The 26,693-nt window shown below is 38.9% G+C and overlaps 1 protein-coding gene across 1 annotated transcript in view; it reads right to left on the bottom strand.

Annotated features, from left to right (window-relative positions):
* TMEM132D (transmembrane protein 132D) overlaps positions 1-26,693 on the bottom strand; it is an 885,684-nt gene that overhangs the window by 323,527 nt on the left and 535,464 nt on the right. The window lies entirely within an intron of this gene.

The following is a 26,693-nucleotide window of genomic DNA, read 5'->3' as shown; positions in this document are numbered from 1 at the left end:
GTGGTAGCTAGAATCCAACATTCATATGAGCCTGTATAGCTCCAGTTCAATGAGATTTTCACTGGGGACCGAAAGGAAGATGGGCTATAAGAGTCCCTCCGAGTCCCTCTGAGAAGATGTCTGGGAGGCAGAGCTCATTGCCTGTCACCGGGTCTATGAGCTTTCTTACTGGGGTTCTCAACCAGAAATGTTAAATCTCAGCTAATCAGCATGCCTCAGCCCTTCAGTTCAAGGACAAGATGTGATTCATCCATTTCATTCTATAATTGATAGGGTAGAGACAGTGTTTATTTTCCACTGGCCATGAGGCTGAGAGGATGGCCAAGGAGTCTGGTGGGACAGCTGGTGAAGAGCAGAGAGACTGAGGATCTCGTCCTGGGGGTATATTTCTCTCAGCATCCGGAGGCAATCTTATTTCCGAATGTCCACATACTTACATTGGTGAATTCTCCTTTGTTTACTAGTTTGAATTGTGTTTTTCAGCCATGGGTTATCAAAGAAGACCCATCCCATGGAATCATTTACCAGGATTGTGGTCGGCTCCTTGAAAGTCCCAACTGAGTGCTAAATACAAATTATTAAAGGACTTTGTCATAAATAAACAATAGTCTTCACTTAGCAGCTCCCTCCAAGTCACCTCAATTACCCAAAGGATAAAGTTCCCATGGCTTGAGTAATTTTACTGCTTGTTATCAAAGACTTGTCAGGCAAGGTGACTGCTACAGTGAGTCTCCGTGTGATTAGAAGATTCATCTGAAATGCTGAAAAGCAGCAAGTGGCTTTAGAAAATGCTCCCAGGCATGTCTCTCTTAGGAGAATGTAGACACATCCTTTAGAATACACACATATCTCCTTAAAAAGAGTGTCGTAAGGAGGAAATTCACAAAACAGATGTTAGGAAGTGATGGCAGAGCATTCACATGAAGTGAATGATCTCAAATAGAAAAGTGCACTAATGGATTTTAAATAGATTTTCACCTGCAAAAATTCAGCTCATATGTAACTGCTGAAGAACACATCTGCTGTGGAAAGTGCAATGCACTTGTAATGAGGAAAAAAAAAATCAGACAAAAGCAAAGACCTCTCCTGAACAATTTGTCACTGTTCATTTATGTGTTCAATTGCTATCTCTGGAGCATCTACTACTTGTCAGGCAAGGTTGTAGCAACTGTGGATATAGAGGAACGTGAGAGGGAAAAGGTCCCTGCTTTTGGCATTCTGCTGAGTGAGTGACATTGTGTTAGTCTTTATTTTTAATTAAAATTTCTAAAATTTAAACTTTAATTTAAAAAGAATTGAAATATAATTGATTTACAATGTTGGTCTAGTTTCAGGTGTATAGCAATGTGATTCCGATATATATACATGTATTGTTTGGTCGCCAGGTCATGTCTGACTCTTTATAATCCCGTGGACTGTAGCCCGCCAGGCTCCTCTGTCCATGGGATGTCCTAGGCAAGAATACTGGAGTGGGTTGCCATTTCCTACTCCAGGGGATCTTCCCAACCCAGGGATCCAACTGGCATCTCTTATGTCTCCTGCATTTGCAGACAGGTTCTTTACCACTAGCACCACCAAAAGATACAAACAGACCAAAAAAAAAAAAAAACCACCTAACTGAAGAGCCTGGAGCAAAAACGGGGTGTTGGGAGCAAAAGCAGAATACTACCCATGCCCTCTGCACACAAAACCACCAGACGGGTGGGCAAACTACCTAAGCCACGCCTCCTGCCTGACCCTTGCACACACCCCTACCCTCACTCCATTTAAGGGACCAGCTCACGCCCTCTCTGCAGTGAGCAAGGAAATCTGTTGTTTATTCTTCCTCCCCGCTGCCGCAGCAGAGACCCCAATAAAACCTTGGCTAAAAAAATTTTTTTAATTGAAATATGACTGATGTACCATATTGTTTTCATTTCAAGTGTATAGCTGAGTGATTCATTGATATCTATATCTATATCTATATATTCTTTTTATAGATTCTCTGAAACTCATAGATTCATGATGATATGTAAAGTAGATGGAGAATAAAGAGAACACTAGTTAGAAAGTTTGGTCAGCAAAGGCTCTTTGCAGAGGTCACATTCAAGAAAGGAGCTGGGGGAAGTGCGAGAGCCAGCCACGGGAGAGCAAAGAGAAGTGTGTTCCAGGTGGAGGGCAGAGCACAAGCAAAGGCCCTGAGGTTGGTGCGTGCTGGGCATGTGTGAGGGATGGTAAGGAAAGAGAAAGTGGGCCAGAAACTGTAAGAGCTTTCTCTCCGACAAAGATTTTGGATTTTATTCTGAGTGACACAGGAAGTCACTTTAGTTCTTTAGCACAGAGGCTCTCTGATTTGAATGTTAAAAACAGCACTCATCTTTTGAAACGTGAAAATGGATGGAACATAAAAATGAAGGTTTAACATTCTAATTGTGGGACCATGGTATGGATATGAATGAAATGGGGACAAGACATCTCAATGTATATATTTCCATGTCATTTTGTTATTGGAGTCTCATTGCTTTACAATGTTGTGTTAGTTTCTACTTTATAACTCATTGAATCAGCCACATGTATACAAACAGCCCCTTTCTCTTGGGCCTCCTTCCCACCCTCCCCACGTCTCACCCATCTAGGTCCTCACAGAGCACTGAGCTGAGCCCCCTGTGCTATAGAGCAGGTTCTCACTAGCTGTCTGTTTTACACATGGTAGTGTACATATGTCATGACCCAGAAATCCCACTCCTGGGCATATATCGGGACAAAACTCTAATTTGAAAAGATACATATACCCCAATGTTAATTGCAGTACTATTTACAATAGCCAAGACATGGAAGAAACCTAAACGCCCATCGACAGAGCAATGGATAAAGAAGATGTGCTACATATATCCATCATTTTGATTTTTGAAACACTTAAATGTTAGTTATTCTCCCAAATCATCCCACCCTATGAAACGAATCGCCAGTCCAGGTTTGATGCATGATACTGGATGCTTGGGGCTGGTGCACTGAGATGACCCAGAGGGATGGTAGAGGGGTTCAGGATGGGGACAACGTGTATACCCGTGGTGGATTCATGTTGATGTACCACAAAACCAATACAATATTGTAAAGTAATTAACCTCCAATTGAAATAAATAAATTTATGTTTAAAAAATTAGTTATTGAGTAGGACCATACAGATGAGATTTACAAGAATCTCACTGGATGTCAGGTGAAGAGCAGGCTGTGGGGACAAGGGGAGAAGCAAGGAGTGATGTTGGGGGAGGTGAGCTGACAAGTGGCCAGATTCACGGTTTCTTTTGGAGAGTAGACCCAGTGGCATTTGCTGATGGATTCAGAGTGGGCCTTGGGTGAAATAAGAAAGTTAAGGATGCCTCCTTCAAAGACTGCCATATTTCTTTATGAAGACGAATCCCTCTTCCCCACCTCCTATCCTCCCACAATTCATCACCTGTAGGGATACAGAGTAAGTGGATGACATCCTTTGACTCTTACAAAAGAGGAAAAATGAGAGTTCGTGAAAGTGGGACTTCCCTGGCAATCCAGTGGTTAAGACTGTGCTTTCACACCAGGGGGCATGGGTTCAATCCTTTGTCAGGGAACTAAGATCCCATGTAGCCAAAAAAGAAAGAAAAGAAAAAGAAAATTTCTTGAATTGAATAAAAATGAAAATACAACATATTGACTTAAAACTCATTTTAAAAAAGAATTTATGAAAGATACCAGATATTTTTCTTTAGAATTTCTTTTTTCTTCTAGAAGGGAAATTTAATCAAGTTCTCATTTTTTTTAGATAATGGTTTATTAGATTAAATTGGCTAAAAATTTTTCTAATTAAATTATTAAAATGCCCAAATTTCCATAGAATCCAATTAGTTTGATTCACTCAGTTCAGTTCAGTCACTCAGTCATGTCTGACTCTTTGCGACCCCATGGAGCGCAGCACGCCAGGCTTCCCTGTCCATCACTAACCCCCAGAGCTTGATCAAATTCATGTCCATCAAGTCAGTGATGCCATCCAACTATCTCATCCTTTGTCGTCCCCTTCTCCTCCTGCCTTCAATCTTTCCCAATCAAGGTCTTTTCCAATGAGTCAGTTCTTTGTATCAGGTGGCCAAAGTATTGGAGCTTCAGCTTCTGCTTCATCATCAGTCTTTCTAATGAATATTCAGAACTGATTGCCTTTAGGATGGACTAGTTGAATCTCCTTGCAGTCCAAGGGACTCTCAAGAGTCTTCTCCAATACCACAGTTCAAAAGCATCAATTCTTCAGTGTTCAGCTTTCTTTATGGCCCAAATCTCACATCCACACATGACTACTGGAAAAATCATAACTTTGACTAGATGGACCTTTGTAGGCAAAATAACATCTCTGCTTTTTAATATGCTGTCTAGGTTGGCCATAGCTTTTCTTCCATGAAGCAAGCATCTTTTTATTTCATGGCTATAATCACCATCTGCAGTGATTTTGGAGCCCAAGAAAATAAAGTCTGACACTGTTTCTAAAGTCTGACACTGTTAATAAAGTATGACACTGTCTCCCCATCTATTTGCCATGAAGTGATAGGACCAGATGACATGATCTTCTTATTTTTAAAATTTTACTTTATTTTACTTTGCAATACTGTATTGGTTTTGCCATACGTCAACATGAATCTGCCACGGGTGTACACGTGTTCCCAATCCTGATCTTCTTTTTTTGAATGTTGAGTTTTAAGCCAGCTTTTTCACTCTCCTCATTCACTTTCATCAGGAGGCTCTTCAGTCCGTCTTTGCTCCCTGCCATGAGGGTGGTGTTATCTGCATATCTAAGGTTATTGATGTTTCTCCCACCAATCTTGATTCCAGCTTGTGCTTCATCCAGCCCAGCGTTTCTCCTGATGTACTCTGCATTTAAGTTAAATAAGCAGGGTGACAATATATAGCCTTGATGGACTCCTTTCCCAATTTGGAACCAGTCCATTGTTCCATGTCTGGTTCTAACTGTTGCTTCTTGACCTGCATACAGATTTCTCAGGAGGCAGATAAGCCTCCTGAGGAATACCAGGTGTGGGATTCCCATCTCTTTAAGAATTTAACAGTTTATTGTGATCCACACAGTCCAGGAAGGCTTTAGCATAGTCAATAAAGCAGAAGTAGATGTTTTTCTGGACTCTCTCGCTTTTTCTATCATCCAACAGATGTTAGCAATTTGATCTCTGGTTCCTCTACCTTTTTTAAATTTGGCTTGAACATCTGGAAGTTCTTGGTTCATGTACTGTTGAAGCCTAGGTTGGAGAATTTTGAGCATTACTTTGCTAGTGTGTGAGATGAATGCAATTGTGTGGTAGTTGGAACATTCTTTGGCACTGACTTTCTTTGGGATTGGAATGAAAACTGACCTTTTCCAGTCCTGTGGCCACTGCTGAGTTTTCCAAATTTGCTGGCATATTGAGTGCAGCACTTCCACAGCATCATCTCTTAGGACTTGAAATAGCTCAACTGGAATTCCATTATCTCCACTAGAATCACTCAGAAACCTCATTAAAAAGAGAAGTATCCTTCTTCATAAATACATTCATTAATATATTATAAATACATTTTTCATGATGGTTATACAAAAATAAAATTTCAAACTTGTCAAGAATCTAGTCAAGTATTTGTGTTTTAGAGTAATTCAACTTTAGTCTTACAAACTATACTTTTGGAAAACAGTGCTTGTTTATATACTTTAACTGAAAGTGAATTAGGAGCAAAGAAAAATTTTAAAGCAGACTTCAATTATATTTTTACAAAATATGTACACATATACATATTTATACACAAATATTTATACATACAGGCTTCCCAGCTGGCTCAGTGGTAAAGAATCCACCTGTCAAGACAGGAGATTTGGGTTCAATCCCTGGGTTGCGAAGATTCCCTAGAGTAGGAAATGACAACCCACTGCAGTATTCTTGCTTGGGAAATCCCATGGACAGAGGAGCCTGGAAGGCTATAGTCCATAGGGTCCCAAAGAGATGCACAAGACTTCAGAGACTAAGCAGCAGCATTTATACAGACACATACACACGTGTAATTACACAAGCATGCACCTATATGCATACATATGTTTTGTATGTATTAATGCATACATGGGTATTTATGATAAGTAAACACACACGGCCATACACCATATACACAATGCACATTAGGTATGCACCTGAAGTTTCAGCGGTGAGACAAATGAGACCAGGTTGCTTCCTATGCCTCACAGGTGGTAGGTCGTATATTTAGACTCTTGTGTGTAAGCATACTACTCACCTCAAACTGTGCAATATACCAACTATGGTCCCAGGAGTAGCGTTCTCAGATACAGACACAGAATACAGAGTTCTGTTCAAGCCTATTAATTTTTCTCCTTGCCTCTATTCCTCCAACACACACTGCATGTTAACAATAGATTAATTTTCTTTTAACAATGTCCTTATTAGATAAAGCAAAGGTCCCCTTGATATAAGAAAAATGCTACCAGAAAAGGCAACTTGAAATGACTTTTCGTAAAACCAGGGTCCAATTTTTCAAAATCAACAATGAAAGAAAAAATTAAGGCTTGATCAAGACCTAATTTAGGAAGCTAAAATTATGAAAATGTTTGCTATATATCACTTTAACAACATTTTGGTTTTCATTGCAATTACAGAGTGATTCTCAGGAAAAACAGAATGCAAGCCAAGTCATTCTCTAACACAATTTTTACAGAGGTTAAAAATGTTAATTTGCCAAGTATAAACCTTTAAAATACAACATGACACTTGTAACTGTCTCTGCCATTTCATCATCAGTTAGAATTGTGGAATTCTTACAAATGGAAAGTGACCCTGGTACTCTTTGTCTGTGAGTGAGAAGCTCAGAGAAAAAGTCGTAAGACTGAACTTTAAATTCATGTATTTAGGTATAAATGATCTTATCTGCAAAGCATAAATAGAGACCCAGACACAGAGAACAAATATATGGATACAAAGGGAGAAAGTGAGTGTGTGTGGCATGAATTAGGAGACTGGAATTGACATATACACTATTGATACTATGTTTAAAATATTAATAGATAACTAATGAGAACCTACTGCATAGCACAAGGAACTTTACTTAATGCACTGTGGTAACCTGAATGGGAACAAAGTCCAAAAGGGTGGCATACATGTGTACAGAGAGCTGATTCACTTTGCTATACAGTAGAAACTAACACAACATTGTAAAGCAACTGTAAGTAAGTAAGTAAGTAAGTAAAGTCACTCAGTCGTGTCCGACTCTTTGTGACCCCATGGACTGCAGCCCACCAGGCTCCTCAGTCCATGGGATTCTCCAGGCAAGAATACTGGAGTGGGTTGCCATTTCCTTCTCCAGGGGATCTTCCCAACCCAGGGATCGAACCCGGGTCTCCCACATTGGAGGCAGACACTTTAACCTCTGAGCCACCAGGGAAGCTCCAATAAAAACTAAGAAAAAAAAGTCCCCAGGGAAACCAAAGGTAAAAATAATGCCCCACTTAACCATATAATGTGCCTGGACCTTACTTAGGGCAAGACTGATTAACCCAAAAGGCAATGAGTGTATGTATATCAATTCTGACTTTTTAATAATAATCAATAATACCTAATACTTATTGAGATTTTGTAATAAGATTTGTTCTGAATGCTTTGTACTTTTCTGAGTTTTTAGTGAATAAAAATTAAATTTTCTTTACAAAAAATTCGTGTATTTATTTTATCAGAAATAAATACAGAAACATCTAGACAACCATGGTGGGATGATTTGAAATGTCACCATGAATAGATGCTAAATTACTAAAATAAACTAGTTCATTTCCAGATTTGAAAGATCTGTGCCACTGACCTATTGTTCTTAGAGAAACCTTTCCTGGCAATCCATCCGATTTTAGCATTGTATTCATCCTGAAGCACCACCCTTTACACTGTTTTATTTTTACCATCACCCTGTCTATAAGATAACATTTTCTCCTCCATTTCCACACACTAGAACATAAAGGATCTTGCCTTTCTTGCTTAATTTCAGCACTTGGACAGTGCCTGGCATCATGTATACTCACTGAGTATGAATTTTTCCATTCTATTTTTTTCATGATGTAGTTATTAGCATGTAGATTTATAATTTATCTGCAGGATGTATCTTCCTTTTTTGAAATATTTTGGTTATTTCATTACTTCTCTTTTTTGAAATATTTTGGTTCTTTTAAGCATTCTTTTTTCTAGATGAATTTGAGAATTATTTGGTTATTTTTCTGACCACCCTGTTAGGATTTAAATGAGCATAATACTGCATTTATAAATTAATTTGCTGTGAATATGCCACTTCTTGGTATCAACTTTTTTTTTTTTTATCATCCAGGAACATGAATAAGACTTCAGTGACAGAAGTCTTATTTCTTATCCCTTAGTTGAGTTTGGGGATTTTTTCCATATTGTTCCCAAACAACTGTTCTTCAGTTTTTTCTTGGGTGCCTTATATTTTTACACACGGTCATTTAATACCATTGAGAGATGGTCAGAGGGAAAAGTAATAAAGCATGCTCTGGTCAGTGGCTCTAAAGTTTTTGGGTCACTAATTTCTTTGAGAATATGAAGTTCATGATATTTATGAGCTCTCTGTACATATAAATGTGTGTATACATTTGTGTCTGAGTTTCATGGGTTCCATGAACATAGATTGACCATAAGCAGGTAAACCTTCTGTAATGACTTTAAAATGAATTTTTATTTATTTTGCTATACTTGGTCTTCATTGCTGCACGTGGGCTTTTTCTAGTTGCGGCGAGCAAGGGCTACTCATCACTGCAGCGCACGGTCTTCTCGTTGCAGAGCACAGGCTCTCGGCTCCTGGGCTTCAGAAGCTGTGGCTCTCAGGCTTAGTTACTTTGCAACATGTGGGACCTTCCCAGACGAGGGACTGAACCCGTGTCCCCTGCATCGGCAGGCGGATTCTTAGCCACTGGCCCACCAGGGAAGTCTTGTAATGACTTTTTAAGTACAGAGACTGATGGACATTCAGAGAGAAATCCTTTTTTATTTAAAGGAAGCATTATGTCTGTATGTCTCTACTCCAACTTACTTGTATTTTTCTAGGGAAAAAAAGAATGTGTAAGAAATAGAGGTGAATTAAGATAGAAAGTCTGTCTGTCTGATACACACACATACATAGACACGTTGTGTGAACACAGGTTCAGAAGAGGACAAGCAAAGCAATATGAATATTTTACTGGATTCTCTTGGAGAAAACATAAACATTTTTTGTGTCTTTATCATTTCTGTTCCAGTGACAAAAACACCACGGGAGAAAATTTTTCACCCTGTGGATGCGGAGAACCTAGTGGGTGAACCACATATAGGAAATGTGAATGACAGTGTTCAGCAATTCAGGAGATTATTTTGCCAGCAATGTTCGGATTCCCTATATTGTTCCAACTTCTGTAAGATAAACAGAAGCATCTCTTTACATATAGAGTGTGAAAGCACTGGGTACCTATCAATAGTAAATACACATATTTGAACACTACGTTATTTCATATTTATATGACACAGAACTCCGACGGTAGAGCTTAATAATGCATATAAAATAGTAAACATCATTCACTCACTTTGATACAAGCACAGAAACACAACCAAAATGCCTGAATGGCCCAGAGATTCAAGCATGTTTATAAACGGATAGAAAAAACAAAAACTAGAGGAATGTGAAATCTGCCAACCTCAGTAATACTCTGGGAAGCTGACATGATTTTAGAATAAATCTTTGGTTTTCAAAAATATGTAATTTATTTATTTTTGGTTGTGCTAGGTCTTTGTTGCTGCCCATGAGCTTTCTCTAGTTGCAGTGAGCAGAAGCTACTCTCTAGTTGTGGTGTGCGGGCTCCTCATTGCGGTGGCTTCTTTTGTTGCAAAGCACGGGCTCTCAAGCTTGGTAGTTGCGCCATGTTGCTTGGCTGTTCAGAGGCATGTAGGATCTTCCCAGACCAGGGATCATATCCACATCCCCTGCATTGGCAGATAGATTCTTCACCACTGGACCACAAGGGAAGTCCCAAATCTTTGAATTTTTTAAATACATTTTTATTAAAAAAATTTTTATAATGAACATACATATAAGAAAAATCATAATCATCACAAGCTATTTCCACTTGGAGAAAAAATATGAAAGTTTCTAGCACTAAAAATGTGGCCAGTGTGACTGAAATCACTTAAAATATTAATTTAAATAGCCACAGGTGTTCAGTGGTGTCCATAATGGACAGTGTGAGTTCACTTCCATGGAACAATAGTGAGAAGCAAGAAAACAAAGACTATACGGATTTAAAATATCTGGTTTATTTATATTTATTATATATTCTCCTAAGAGAATCCCATGGACAGAGGAGCTTGGTGGGCTACAGTCTGTAGCATCACAGATGCTACATGACTAAGCAACTGAGCACACACACACAAGACTGGTCCTAAGGATGACTGTGGGATGAACAGTGCTGATGCCTGAGGCACCCTCAAGCAAGCAGGCAGGCTCCTATATTCTTTCATTTACCTCCAAGTCCTACTTGATGGGTTCTTCCAGTTTCTTTCTGCAAGTTTTCCCAATCCATCTCCCAATTCCTCTTTGCAGGTGGAGCTCACAAAACAGGTGTTACTATGGCAAACTACTGTTGATATCATTAGCAGGAGCAGGGACTAATGAATGAAGGCACTGCAGTGGTACCCGAGTGGTTCAAAGGCAGGCAGAGATCACCTTTCAGGGGTGAATTCCACACATCTTTCCCAGTGACAAACAACCTTGCAAGATGCATATCCATCTTTTCGTGTATTAATATTTGACAGTGTCCATTGAAGAGGGATCTCTTGACCTGGAATTGCTGGTCAAACAGCACATGCCTGTCTAATCATTGGGATATCATCAAATTCCCTCCCTTAGGAGTTGTGGCATTTTTAATTCATCTGCTCACTTCCTCACGTCTATGCCAAAAGAGGATGTTATGAAACATTCGTGTTTTTTGTGTGTTTTTTTTTTAATTTGGGGGTGGGGGTTGAGATGTGGTATCTCAAAACACTTTTAATATACATCTCTCTTTATATGAGCAAGAGTGAGCACATTTAATATATTGAATGATCATGTGCTTTTACTTTCTGCAAACTGTTTATACCTCTGAACATTTCCCTTTAGGGCCAGTGACCTTTTTTCTCTCTGGTTTTAAAAATTCCTCATAGGTATATGGTTGTCTGTTCTACAATTTGTAGTCTTTTCTGAAGTTTGTTATGTTTTCCTTCTTGTGAATTTTCCCCATTCATAGTTTTGTTTATGCCATCCTATTTGTCTATCTTTTTCTCTCTGAATTTTGGGTCCTAGAAGGGTTTTTCTTTTTTCTCAGATTATGGAGGAATGCATCCATATTATCTACTAGTATTGGCATTTATTGCTTCAATGTGTTTTGTTTTTACATTTAAATCTCTGATTCACATGTTATTTACCCTGGTATGATATGTGCAGAGCAGCTCCAATCATGTCATTTTCACAAGGTGTATTCAGCTATTCCTATACCTCTTATTAAAAACTTCATCTTTTCTCCACTGATTTGTAATGCTTTCTCATAATAAATTTCAGTATGATAAATTTTTTTCTACTATGACTTATGACCTATGATTTATCTCACTACCCATGTAACAATACTACAAAGACTAACACTCTGATCCTGTTTTAATTATACAAGATTTCTGATATGGTTTTTATTTTTTTAATGTTTACTTATGTATTTGGTTGTGGCAGGTCTTAGTTGCAGCATGCAAACTCTTAGTTCCCTGACTAGGGACTGAACTCAGGTCCCCTGAGCTGGAAGCATGGAGTCAGCCACTGGACCACCAGGGAAGTCCCATCTCATATGTTTTAAGATTAGGTGGGCTTCCCTGGTGGCTCAGATGGAAAAGAATCCACCTTCAATGAAGCAGGAGACCTGGGTTTGACCTCCGAGTTGGGAAGATCCCCTGGAGGAGGGCATGGCAACCCACTCCACTATTCTAGCCTGGAGAATCTCCATGAACAGAGGAGCCTGCTGGGCTACAGTCCATGGGATCATAAAGAGTGGGACATGACTGAGTGACTAAGCATGGCACAGGTATACTGCACCTTGTTTTTCTTGTTCAATATCTTCATGAAGCTTCTTGTTCATTTAATTTTCTCAACGAACTTTTACAGCAACCTGTATAGCTCCAGAAAAACAAATATGATAGTAATTTTATTGAAAATGCACTGAGTTTATTACTTTCAGGAAAACTACCTCCATGATGTAAAGACTTCCTATTCAAGGACATGGTATATCTTTCCATGTTGAAACAGGGTTTTCATCTTTCTTTTGAACTTTAAAGAAGGTTTTATAATTTCCTACATTTTGGTTTTGAATTTTTTTCTAAGTTTGTGCTTCAGCACTTTATGTATTTTTTGCTATTACAAGAGCAGTCTTGTTAACGTGTTTTGTTGTCTGCATATAGAATGCCTATGAGTTTTGTGCTGATTTTTATAAATCCATTATTTCGTTAGTTTGTCTTACTATTTTTCTCAGTTTCCCCATTGATGCCTTGGAATTTTCTGGATATATAATTATATCATCTGCAAAGAGAGATGCTTTCATGTCTCCGTTTCCGATTCTTATGCCTCTAATTGCTTTCATTTGTCTAGTTAAGGAAGTAGTATCACCAACACAATGTTAAAAGTTTGGGAAGAGAATGGACATCTTTATTTTGCTCCTGATTTTAGAGAATGCCTCTGCTTTGGTTAACTGGCTGTAACACTAGCTTTCTGCTACACTTGATATTTTTGAGTCCTAAGCTCTCTGAGGTTCTGTGGGGACACACAGCCCTTCAGCTGTTCATCCCTACACCTGGGGCCATGCTGCCCCCAGCCCCCTCGATCCACACAGATCCCCACATTCCCTCTTCCCAGTCCCCCATATCTCATCTTTCTCTGTTCTGTGTTCATAGCTTTTTCTTTTCTTTTCTATATTTTATATGGTACCTTGGCAGGGAAGGATATAATATGTGTACATAAAAGTGAAAGTTGTGCAGTTGTGTCCAACTCTTTGCAACCCCATGGACTGTATAGTCCATGGAATTCTCTAGGACAGAATACTGGAGTGGGTAGTTGTTCCGTTCTCCAGGGGATCTTCCCAACCCAGGGACTGAACTCAGGTCTCACGCATTGCAGGCAGATTCTTCACCAGCTGAACCACAAGGGAAGCCCAAGAATACTGGAGTGGGTAGCCTATCCCTGCTCCAGCAGATCTTCCCAACCCAGGAATCAAACTGAGGTCTCCTTCATTGCAGGTGGATTCTTCACCAGCTGAGCTACTGTGGAAGCCCATGTATGTTTAAGCCTCACCTTAAACTAGATTTACCAAATGAGAAGGTGACTGAAACGTAGCACTCCCGTCAACCTCCTTTTTTGTTGTTGCTGTTCATTTGCTTTGGAAATTAGTTTCTTATCAACAGTCTGCATTGGAACAATTAGCGAAAATGTCAGAAAATGTCATTTGAAAAACAGTCTATATATATAATATCAATATTTATTTTTCAATATATTTATATTTAAAATATAAGTCTGTTTAATAAACATATATTATATATCATATATAATCAGTTTAGTTCAGTTCAGTCACTCAGTCGTGTCCGACTCTTTGCGACCCCATGAATCGCAGCATGCCAGGCCTCCCTGTCCATCACCAACTCACGGAGTTTACTCAGGCTCACGTCCATCAAGTCAGTGATGCCATCCAGCCATCTCATCCTCGGTCGTCCCCTTCTCCTCCTGCCCCCAATCCCTCCCAGCATCAGAGTCTTTTCCAATGAGTCAACTCTTCGCATGAGGTGGGCAAAGTACTGGAGTTTCAGCTTCAGCATCATTCCCTTTGAAGGAATCCCAGGGCTGACCTCCTTCAGAATGGATTGGTTGGATCTCCTTGCCATCCAAAGGACTCAAGAGTCTCTCCAACACCACAGTTCAAAAGCATCAATTCTTCAGCTCTCAGCTTTCTTCACAGACCAACTCTCACATCCATACATGACCACTGGAAAAACCACAGCCTTGACTAGACAGAGCTTTTGTTGGCAAAGTAATGTCTCTGCTTTTGAATATACTATCTAGGTTGGTCATAACTTTTCTTCCAAGGAGTAAGTGTCTTTTCTCTCCACTGTCCTGTCCCCAAAGTATGGCTTTCTCCCTGTTGGTTTTCAGACAGCTCTTCCCCCTCCTTCCTTCTCTGAAGGAAGAATGTGGCAGGAGTGACATGTAGAGCAGGAAGGCTAAGTGTTTTCAGAATCCTCAGCAGACTTTTGCTTCCTAAATGCCTGGCAGAACTGTGCCCTGGCCACCCTGAAGGCAAGGGAAGTCATTGTTTGTGTTTATCAAAGCTAGGATCACTGCCAACTCAAGCAAAATCAAGGCTCTTATAATAAGAGAAAAAGAGAAATGGATTTTGGATAGACGACTAGCAATGTCATCCACACAGGGTTCCTGAGTAAACAAGTCAGTTTATTCAAACTGCTCCTGCTTCAGAGAGAGAGCTCAGTCATATTTTATTTTCTAAAAAAAATAGACTTCAGACTCTTCAAAAGCAATGAGTATTTTTGTAAGTTCTAGCTCACCGTCTAAAACCTCTATTGTAGCATTTACCATAGAATTTGTCTGCCGTATATATATATTATATGTATGTCATATGTTATATATATGATATACAATATATATTATATAATAATACATATTTTTATATTATATAATAGTATATACACTGCCGGGGGCCAGCGTGAAGAACTCCGCCCATGGCAAAGGTCATGAGGAAGGAGGCTTGGCATACGCAAAGGCGTGATCAAGCCTCAGGAAACCCCCTGTTCCCAAGCATCTAACCCCAAAACCAGAGTCTGTTTTATGCTCTCACCTACACCTCTGACTTTACGGGGGCTCTCCCCCATAACCGTTTCTCTCGGAGAAGGAGTAAATGTGCAGCTCCAAGGCAATAAAAACTCTTGGGCGTGACAAGAGTGTTTCAGCTTACGGACTCCTCTGAAGGTTATCTAGCCCACCTGTATAGGTTCGTCCGGCCACATGTGATTGTTTACAGCCTCCCAATCTGAGAGGCACGAGATGTTTTAGACTTACTAAAGGCAAATTCTTTCGGGGAGTTGGAAATTGTTAGTATAGTGGATTGGTTAGGAATTATATTGGTGAACGGTTTTTCATTTGTTGTGTCAATAATTGCTGCTAATTCCCTCCCCTGGGTGGGACAAGGATGTCCCAGGTCAAACCTCTCTGCTGACAGACTAGCTTGTGTGACAGGATTATCCATACTCCTGCCACATGATTGTTTACTACCTCTTAACCATAAACAGCACAGAGAGTTTTGGAGTATTTTGAGAGTCTTAATTAGCATAGGGCTTTTTCTTCTTGTTGAGTCAATGATTGCCGCCAGGCCTCCATATCCTTAGGCACCTGGGAATATATTAATCAATGTATTTGGAATATAGAAAAGGAAATATAGTAGTTTTGGATGTTAGCAATACTAGACTTTTTGAGCTAATGGATTTTCTCTTTTGTAATAGATCACTGTGCTTTGTTATAAATCACTGTGTCCTTGTTATGTAAAACTGTAACTTTATCACTATTTTAAGACTAAACAGATCTTAAGGGGAGCATTGGTGAAAGGAATTTCATTTGTTGGGCTGATGTTTGCTGCTAAATCTCCATGTTCCCTACCCTTATAATGAATACAACTAGCATATAGGAACAAGTAAGTATTAACTTTTAAGCATATAGGAGAAATAAGCATTAACCTTTAAGATTAATCAGTTAACCTTGGGTTAAATAAATTCCTTTCTTGATTGTAACTCACTACACCCTCACCCTATAGGAATGTAACTTTATTTGGAGGGTGGTGCCTGGTTTAAGAAAAAACACCCTTAGAAAAAAAAAGTTTTTGGTTATCAGAAAGAAAGGATCATAAAATCCCTAAGACCTTTTTATGTGAAGCACCTGATTTTGATAAAGGTCAGGACTGCTGACCCCCGCGTGACTCTGTATTCATCCCTATGTGTAACAAAAGGTATATAAGCAAACCTAAAAATAAAGAAAATGGATCAGTTTCCGGAAAGACTGATTCCCCCGTGTCGCTTCTTCCTTGCTCCCATTTCTCTGGCTGAATTCCCATCTGGATTCAGCCTCCTTTTCTCCACTACACTATCTCCTACTACACTATCCGTTTCTAATCTCTGTCTATATCTGTAATTAAATATGTATTTTTCCAAAGACGCCGACGCCGTCCCCACCTTCGAATTCCCTGGATCCACCAGGGCTGGACCCCGGCAATACACTATATATATTATATATATATATACACTATATATATTACATATATTTTATATATATGGAGAAGGCAATGGCACCCCACTCCAGTACTCTTGCCTGGAAAATCCCATGTATGGAGGAGCCTGGTAGGCTGCAGTCCATGGGGTCGCATAGTATATAACAGCATATATATAGTATATATTATATCTATAGAATATATTATATAGTATATACTATATATAGTATATATTATATAATAATACATGTTATATATTAAATATCATATATACTACATATGACATATATTATATATATATATACAGCAGACAAATTCTATGGTAAATGCTACAATAGAGGTTTCAGACGGTGAGCTAAAACTTACAAAAATACTCATTGCTTTTGAAGAGTCTGAAGTCTATTTTTTTTAGAAAATAAAATATGACTGAGCTCTCTCTCTGAAGCAGGAGCAGTTTGAATAAACTGACTTGTTTACTCAGGAACCCTGTGTGGATGACATTGCTAGTCGTCTATCCAAAATCCATTTCTCTTTTTCTCTTATTATAAGAGCCTTGATTTTGCTTGAGTTGGCAGTGATCCTAGCTTTGATAAACACAAACAATGACTTCCCTTGCCTTCAGGGTGGCCAGGGCACAGTTCTGCCAGGCATTTAGGAAGCAAAAGTCTGCTGGGGATTCTGAAAACACTTAGCTTTCCTGCTCTACATGTCACTCCTGCCACATTCTTCCTTCAGAGAAGGAAGGAGGGGGAAGAGCTGTCTGAAAACCAACAGGGAGAAAGCCATACTTTGGGGACAGGACAGTGGAAAGATGATGCCAACCTGGGACATCAAATGCATCAGTCCTGGACAATCTTCCTCTGAGCTAGTTTTCTTTTTGAGAAAACCATAATCCTCTATTGGGTTAAAGAGGTTAAACTACAGTAGTCCAGTTTCAGCCACACAGATTCAAACATCTAGTGAAGGCAGATTTCTGTACATTTAATATCATTAGTTTGAGATAGAAAAATCCTCTAGAAAGTAAGCTATGCTATTTCCTACAGTTTGGGCATAAAACCCATGTGGGAGGATGGGGTGATTTTTGTACCCTAAGAAATACAGGCGATATTAGAAAACATTAGATAAATCCCCTTCCAGCAAGCACCATTCTAGAACCTTTAGTCTTTGGAAGATGGTAATACATCCTCAAGGTTTCAAGTTCCACAAATATTTATTGCACACCAAGTACTTCTCTGAGTGCAACATGAATAGGAAACTCTTATTTTGACCTTGGAGAGATTACACTTTATCTATTCTAGGAGACAAACAATCAACAATACAGTAAATATATAATAGAGGTTTTGGACAGTGATCTATTGAAATACAAACAAAGGAGTAATTATTCTTTCCATGAAGTCATATGAATTAAGTATTAAAAACATCTTAGCTGGCCATGAATCAACAATGTCTTACACCCAATAAGCCCTTACAAAATATTTTCTAAGTAGAATTAAAGCACTTCACTATGCCACCAGTGAAAACACAATCCACACATACCTTTGAGTGTCCTAGCCCTGTGATGCTGTATTATAAAGAATCAAAATCAAGTCACTGAACTTCCCTGGTGGGAAGAATCCCTGGGTAAAGAATCTGCCTGCAATGCAGGAGACCCCGGATCAATCCCTGGGTTAGAAAGATCCCTGGAGGAGGGCATGGCAATCCACGTCAGTATTCTTGGCTTGGAGAATCCCACGGACAGAGGAGCCTGGTGGGCTACGGTCCACAGGGTTGCACAGACTTGGATACGACAGATGCAACTTAGCACAACATGGTGTTAAATACTGGCCCTCAAATAGTCATGTCTACAGACTTTATGATGATGTCAAAGTGATATGCATTTAATAGAAACTGTACTTTGAGTTTTGAATTGTGACCTTATCCCAGCCTGGTGATACGTAATACAATCCTCTCTCGAGATTCTGGATAGTGGCAGCTACATCTCACATCAGCCACACCATGACCAGGGTAAACAACTGATCCACTTACAACCATCCTTGCCCAGACAACCATTCTGTTTTTCACTTTCACTACAGTATTTAATAAATTACATGAGACATTCAACACTTTATGATAAAATAGGTTATGTGACAGGTGATTTTGCCCAACTGCAGGCTAACATATGTGCTCTGAGCAGGGCAAGGCTAAGTTATGATGTTCAGGAGTTTAGATGTATTAAATGCATTTTTGACTTACAATATTTTCAACTTAAGATGGGTTATATTAAGACATATTGAGACATAATCTTATTGTAAATCAGGGAAGATCTGTACTTGGAACCTGAGAATGTGACCTTAAGCAGGGTCTTTGCAGATGTAATTAGTTAAGATGATGTCATAATGTATTAGGGCCCTAAACTCAACAGCTGGTGTCCCTAAATCCAATGGCTGGTCGCAGAAGCAGATAAAAAAGCCATGTAAAGGTTCAGTGGTGAAGAAACTGTCTGCCAATGAAAATGACACAGGTTCGATCACTGGTCTGGGAAGATCTCACATGCCGCAGAGCAACAAAGCCCACATGCCAAGAGCTCTGGAGCCACAGCAAGAGAAGCCACCACAATGAGCAGCCCACACACTGCAACACAGAGTCGCCCCTGCTCACTACAACTAGAGAAAAACCTACAGCAGCAAAGACCCATCACAGCCATAAATAAATATACATAAATAATATAATTTTTAAATAGCCATGTAAAGACACAGGGCAGATACACCCTCAGGGAGAAGGTCATGTGATGATGGAGGAGGAAATTAGAGGGATGCACTACAATGGAGGAACACCAGGGATTCCTGACAATACCAGAAGCTTGAAGGAAACAAGGAAGAGTCCTACCCTGGAGGTTTCAGAGGGAGCAGAGAACACCTTGACTCCAGATTTCTAGTCCATGGAACTGTGAGAGGATGAATTTCCATTATCTGAAGCCACCTAGTTTGTGGTACCTTATTTCTGCAAATTAGGTGCAGGAAATGAATCCACCATCTTTCTTGTATTTTCCTTGGGTAGTCACCATTTTCTCAGCTTCACCCCCAGGTTCAGGAGGTGCTAATGTCACATCCCCATGTTTCCATGATGTAGGATGTAGACCTGGCCAATCAGTCTTGGCTGTGATGGGGTCGCATGGAGGAGGGATGTGACCCAGTTTTGGCCAAAGAGAGAGCAATAAATTCCAGAAATTCCATGGAAACTCCTGAAATATTTCTATTTCCCTTGGATACTCTGGGATAAAGATGTAAGTTCAGGTGCAGCAGCAAGTATTTTGCCACCATGAGGGAGACAGGTACTGACAGAAGACATGTGTGGAGCTTAAAGACAAAGGCTTCCACAGAAGTAACATGGCAAAGAAGATAGAAACCCTGATCCTGGTAATGTCATTCAGGGAAATCAATGAAGCTTTGCCTCAAACCAGAACCACCACTCTACTTTGCAGTGATGCGAGCTAATGTTATAACCAAGAAAATCCTAAATAAGTAAATAAATAGTATATATATATATATATATATATATGTGTGTGTGTATATATATATACACACACACACAGTATACATATACACAATATACATATATACACACACATACTATATATATATATTAAAAAGCTATACTACACTATGTTTTCTTCACTGCATCCACAGCTAAACCCTATCACATATGAATATAAAATGCCAAGTCCACACTCTTTCACTTCACAGCTAGCAAGCAACCATTAGAGATTTTATTTAGTTATATATTTTTTTAAACGTAAATGTATATTGTATGATAATATTTATATGCAAAATCTAAAGAGAAATTATACACATGGACTTATCTACAAAACAGAAATAGACTCAGACTTAGAGAACAAATTTATGGTTACCAGGGGGCAAGGGTGGTTGGTAGGGGAGGGATAATTAGGGAGTTGGGATGGACATGTACAAACTGCTATATTTAAAATGAATAACCAACCAGGACCTACTGTACAGCACAGGGAATTCAATATTCTGTAACAACCTAAAGGGGAAAATAATTTGAAAAACCATCTATACATGTATATGCATAGCTGAATCACTTTGCTGTACACCTGAAATTATTACAATGTTACTTATCAATTACACTCCAATATAAAATAAGATGACCTGAATGGGAAGGAAGTCCAAAAAAGAGGGAATATATGTATACATATGGCTGATTCACTTTGTGGTACAGTAGAAATTAACACAACATTGTAAAGCAACTATACTCCAATAAAAATTAATTTTAAAAAACTGTCAATCATCTCCGCACACATCCTGTCGCTGACAGTTCCAAATCATGCCTAAGAAAGCAGAGCGTAGTTTCCTGTGCACAGCATCATGGCAGAACTGTCCAATAAATGAAGAAAACAGCAGGGGGAAAATGCGAGCCAACAGGACAGCCAGAAAAACCGAAAGCAAATCTATTTCTCTTGCTAGATTGTTTATGTACTTTCCCACTAAGCTCAGGTCCTGCAGGAAGTCACAAAGGCAGATAATCATCTCTGCTGCCAAGAAGCTGTCAGTACAACCAACAAAACGGTGAAGGATAAAGACCCCCATCACCCCAGTAGACACCCTCGTTTCTGCATCCCTCCAAAATCTATCTCCAACTAAACCAACACAGAGTAGGTGTAGCCTCCAATATTTTTTGAGTACTGGCATAGAATACCCAGTATAAACCTACTAATTGGTGAAAGATTCTAGGAACATTTTTATATTTCCATATTTAAGCATTACATATGGTGTCTGATGTGGAGTTTTGGTATCTAGTCTTCATGTAGTTAAAAAAAATTCTCATCCATTCCTACAATTTGAGCTTATTGTGTATTTTAAAAATCAAGAAATGGCATTAAACTTTGAGACATTTTCTTCAGATGTTTATAAGACATCAAGATGATCACATGTTTCTTTATTTATTCTACTGATCAATGATTTTAACCAGTGTTTCTCATGTAGGGGAGATTTTGCCACCCAAGGAATATCTGGCAATTTCTGGAGATATTTTTGGTTGTCATATATGATGGAGGAGGTTACTATGATATCTAGGTGGTAAAGACCAGTGAAAAAGCGATAGTGTCAGTCATTCAGTCATTTCTGACTCTTTGCGACCCCATGGACTATATATAGCCCAGCTCCTCTGTCCATGGGATTCTCCAGGCAAGAACACTGGAGTGGGTTGCCATGCCCTTCTCCAGGGGATCTTCCCAACCCAGGGATCAAACCCGTCTCCTGAATTGCAGGCAGATTCTTTACCATCTGAGCCACCTGGAAAGCCCAGCGGAGGCCAGAGATGCTGCTAAACACCCCTCAGTGTCCAGGATAACACCCCCTGGACCCCTGAACAAAGAATCCTCTGCTCCAAAATGAAATAATGCAGAGACACTGGAGAAACTCCTATAGCTGATCCCCTGATGTCCTAATGTTGAATACCTATTGAACTATATTCCAACAGAAGCTTTACTTGGTCATATTTTTAATACACTGTTGGATTTGATTTACTAATATTTTAGGTAAGATTTTGGCCCCTATGCTCCCAAGTGAGCTGATTCTTATTTTTGTTTTTCAACTATTGTCAAATTTTGTCATCAGGGTAAAGCTAGATTCATAAAATAGTTGGGAATCTTTTCTCTCATCAAACTGATGATGTTCAATTAACATACAGTACAATTTCTTCGTACTGTGCACAGTTTTCTGAGTTTTGACAAGAGTGTAGTTTTGTGACCATCACAACAGTAACGATACAGAAGAGTTCCATCGGCGTCACCCCCTCCCCAAAATGATATCCTTGTCCTGCTTCTTCATGTTCAAATCCTCCCTTAACTCACTGTCCTTTTCCTGTTTTTTTTTCTCTTTCTTCCCTCTCTTCCTCTCTCCCTCCCTCCCTTCCTTCTTCATATTTTTAATTTTCAAATTAATTCATGCTTGTTCAATTAATCAAATCATACAGCAATTTTAATAATGCGTTTCTACTTTTCTCTCATTCTCACCCCTTACTGGCATTAAAGCTAGTGTTTAAGAGAATATTTACATATTTGGGGATCATGAACTGTCATATAAAATAGACAACAATTCACATCCATATAACTGTTTAACTTTTGTTGGTGAGAGGCACCATTAACAAAAGCAAAAGAGAGATACACGGTAGCTGTATCATTGAACGGAAATGTCACCATCTTGTCATAGGACAGGGGCACCTAAGGATAATAAGGTGCCCTTGTTATAAGACAAACAACAAAAAACAAAAACCTTAGCATATGTGTACCACAATTTCTTTATCCATTCATCTGTCGATGGACATCTAGGTTGCTTCCATGTTCTAGCTATTGTAATTAGTGCTGCAATGAACAATGGGATACATGTGTCTTTTTCTATTTTGGTTTCCTCAGGGTATATGCCTAGGAGTGGGATTGCTGGGTCACATGGTGGCTTTATTCCTAGTTTTTTGGGAATTTGCTGTATGGCTCAGAAAATTCAAATAGGAGCTCTGTATCCACCTAGACGGATGAGATGGGGAGGAAGATGGGAGACAGGTTCAAAAGGGAGGGGATATATGTATTCCTATGGCTGATTCATGTTGAGGTTTGACAGAAAACAACAAATTTTGTGAAGCAATTATCCTTCAATAAAAAATAAATTAATTAAAAAATAAAACAAAACCTTAGCATAGGGCATCAACAGGCACATCCCTAAAGAGAAGGAGGCCAGAGGCCAGGAAACATCTGGAAAACACTCTTCCTTAGGAGCAGTCAAGGCAAGGCAAAATAGAACCACAAAGATTACACAGTTCCTTATCAGATTAGAAAAAATGAGCTAACATCTAAGTCCAGGGAGCTTGTTGCTAAATAAGAACTTTCACAAAATGTTGTCAGACAAATGAATTGCTTCGATGTTCTGAAAATTAATTTGGCCTTGCTTATTATCCTAAAGAATTAAAAATTCTTTGACCCATAAATCTCAATTGGGATTTTATCTTCAGTAATAAAATCACCAGTATGTACGAATGTGTGCAGAAATAGTCACACTGACAAAATATTGGGAAGAGACTTACCTGTCAGTAGGTGAATGGCTGAATCAATTATAGTAAAACTATCCTTTTGATTATCATGCAGATTTTTTTTTAAAAAAGAAAGAAGTAATTTGGTATATACTGATGCTGTGATTCATGGGGTCGCAAAGAGTCAGACACGACTGAGCAACTGAACTGAACTGAACTGAACTAATGTGTAAGAAGAAGAATACACAGAATATATCTTTAAGCCAAAATATGTTCATCTTTTATGAAAAATTATGCACATATACAGACATTCATTTAGATAGTATAGCTGGCATTGCAGGCTTCCCTGGTGGCTCAGTGGTAAAGAATCCACCTGCCAATGCAGGAGACGTGGGTTTGATCCCTGGGTCAGGAAGATCCCCTGGAGAAGGAAATGGCAACCCGTTCCAGTATTCTTGCCTGGAAAATCCCATGGACAGAAGAGTCTGGTCAGCTATAGTCCATGGGGTCACAAAGAGAGACATGACTAAAGTGACTTAGCACAGCTGACATTTTAACTGAAATCATATCATTTGATAGTTTCCTTTCTTTGTTCTTCCTCTCCTGCACGGAAACATGAAAAAGCGTTCTGCAGATTATAGTCAAACTAAGGATATGTGACAGAGGATGAGATGGCTGGATTATATCATCAACTCAATGGACATGAGTATGAGCAAACTCCAGGAGATAGTGAAGGACAGGGAAGCCTGGCCTGCTGCAGTCCATGGGGTCGCAAAGGGTCGAACACAACTGAGCAACTGAACAACCACAACAAGAGGACGGCAATAAGCCACAGTGCACTTACTTACATGACTGAGTGCATTGCAAGTCTTTGCTCTGGTAACAATCACTGTACCTGTCCTGTCTTGTCACAGAAAGCACACTCTCTTTCATGACATTTTGGTGACATTCTCATTAGGGGGCCTGATTCTTCCAGAGTTGGGCTAGCAAACAGATTGCATCTCAAGAGCAAACTTGGGTGATTGGTAGTGGCAGTCTGAAGCTAGGTCAGGGCTTAATGGAAAAACATCATGATTAATTACCAAAGCCTTCCTTTCACCAGCGGAGGTGGGGACTGTTGAAGGAGAGTCTGAATGTTGACAATCTAGTTATAGATGATGTTTAAGACAGATGTTCTGGGGATTTTCAGTGGTTCAGGGGTCAAGACTCTGGGCTTTTACTGCAGGGGGCGCGGGTTTAATCCCTGGTCAGGGAACTAAGATCCCCACATGCTGTGGTATGGTCAGAAGAAAAAAAGATACAAAAGGAAAAAAAAAAAAAGACAGGTGTTCTGTGAAACACCTGTGAAACAGAAATCACTGTGTCCATTAGTAGAAAAAACTAATACCAGATACCTTCAGAATGTCTCTGCACATAAATATTAACTTATAATCTGTTGACTTGAAACAAAGATGTCACAAATTTTGATAAGGAAAGCCTACCACGTCCTAATTTTTAAAACACCTTTTTACAATCATAGCCATTTAGGGCACGAAATCCAATTCATTAAAGCTAAACAGATCATAAGTGTGAAATTCCTTCAATTTATAATAACCTCATGGGTAAGTCTCCTGGGCAGCTTTGGCTGATAAAATACTTGACATTTTTAGAAAATTACATAAAAATTTTACAACCTTTTAAAAAAACTTTACAAAGATGTATTATTTTCTATGAGTATTTTATCTATTTGATACTAATGACACTTGGATGATGATAATCAAGAAATTTAGAAGCATTTCTGTACACGGATGACTTACTTCCCAAAAAGTTACCTGTAAGTCCTTTCATTTGAATTCAACATTAGTCTATGACAAAACTTTCTTAATAGGATTTCCACTCTTTTTACCATGAAGTTTCCCAACAATGTTGTAGTTTTCTCTCAACATCACACCAACAATATAGGTGTTCAACATTGGGGCTGACTCTCTAATATAACATTCACAGTTTCTTCCACCCCATCACCCTTCCCTTTACTCACCCTAATTTTGACTTAGCCAAGGCATTTCTACCTCTTATTTGATAATACTCTGGCCTTCATAATTCTTCCTATTTTCCATTGACTCTTAAAATACACAAAGAATTCTTCACCATGAAACAGCTTTGGGGTTTTAAAACATATGTACTGAAGTACATTTTAAATAGCATTTAATGCAACCATTGCTGGTGTATATTTCAATCACTGTAATTACATGTACCAAATTGTGCAATCATCTAGACCATTTTGAGGGTATTTCCACCATCCTAGCAAGATCCCTCATGCTTATTTACAGTTAATCTCCTTTTCTATCCTAAGCCCCTAGCAACCACTAATCTACCTTCTGTCTCTGTAACAATTTGTCTTCTCTGGACATTTCACATAAAGGGAATCATGCAATATGTGGTCTTGTGTCTGCTTCTTTCACGTAGAATAATGGTTTTGAGGTTCAGCCCATGTTGCCATCTTTATCAACAGACCATTTCTTTTTATTGCTTAGTGTTTCTTTGCATGAATATCACACATTGGGCTTACCCATTCATAAGCTGACGGACATTTGTGCTGCTTCCAATTTTTTATCATTGTTAATAATGATGCTGAAATCACTCATGTGCAAGTCTTTGTATGGACATAAAATTTCATTTCTTTTGCATACATATCTAGTATTGAAATTGCCAGGTCACGTGGTAAAGCTATATTCAGCATTGTAAGACAAAGTTTTCCAAAGTTGCTACACTTTCTTCCATTTCTACCAGCAAGGTAGGAGGGTTCCTGTTTGCCATATGTTTATATTGTAGGTTTGTTTTTTAATCCCTACGTTTGTTTCATTATAATGGAAGTTTTTATATTGCAGTTAATTTTATCCTAATTGACATTACAAGATTAACATACATATGTCCCAACCTTCATAGCAGCTCTATTTACAATAGCCAAGCAACCCAAGTGCCCCAAAACAGACAACTGGATTAAGAAGACATGATATATACATGATAGAATATTACTCAGTCATAAAAAGAATGAAGTAATACCATTTGCACAACATGGATGGACCTAGAGAATATTATGCTTAGTGAAATAAGTCATACAAAGACAAATACCATATATCATTTGTATGTGGACTCTAAAAAAAATACAAAAAATATATATACACAAAACAGAAACAGACTTACCGATATAGAAGACAAACTTCTGGATACCAAAGGGGAGAAGAAAGTGGGGAGGGACAAATTAGGGGTCTGGAATTAACAGATAAAAACTACCATGTATAAAACAGATAAGCAACAAAAGGATACTGTAGAGCACAAGGAATTATATCAAATA

Source organism: Budorcas taxicolor, chromosome 17 (assembly GCF_023091745.1).
Source record: "Budorcas taxicolor isolate Tak-1 chromosome 17, Takin1.1, whole genome shotgun sequence".
NCBI classification, from domain to species: domain Eukaryota; kingdom Metazoa; phylum Chordata; class Mammalia; order Artiodactyla; family Bovidae; genus Budorcas; species Budorcas taxicolor.
Note: the sequence above shows the minus strand (reverse complement) of the source record. Positions and strands in the feature narration are given on the sequence as shown.